The sequence below is a fragment of the Penaeus monodon genome, chromosome 28, assembly GCF_015228065.2.
Source record: "Penaeus monodon isolate SGIC_2016 chromosome 28, NSTDA_Pmon_1, whole genome shotgun sequence".
Lineage (NCBI taxonomy): Eukaryota > Metazoa > Arthropoda > Malacostraca > Decapoda > Penaeidae > Penaeus > Penaeus monodon.
Window position 1 is genome coordinate 24,639,659 of NC_051413.1, and position 297 is coordinate 24,639,955.

The 297-nt window shown below is 36.7% G+C and overlaps 1 protein-coding gene across 1 annotated transcript in view; it reads left to right on the forward strand.

The window, feature by feature from the left end:
* LOC119591111 overlaps positions 1-297 on the forward strand; it is a 60,308-nt gene that overhangs the window by 58,005 nt on the left and 2,006 nt on the right. The window lies entirely within an intron of this gene.

The window sequence follows — 297 nt, forward strand, 5'->3', positions numbered from 1 at the left end:
TACTTACCTGCATGTAACTATCAGTGTAGTTAGCTAGACCATTCCGTTATGTCACTCAGTTATTATGTAACCTTATCAAAAAAATATCGCTAAGGCCGATAAATGACGCTGTGTCCAGTATCCTTTAAATTATTTAGTATTTTTTTAGTCGCTCTGAAAACTCGCCAACTGAGAGGGATATTGCGGAAAATAGCGAAGTTAGTGCTATTTACCATTGAAAATTACCGTTTTCTGTGAGATGTAAAAGTGACCATTTTCTATTACTACTCTTTGGGTAACACGTGTATTCCGGTGGCT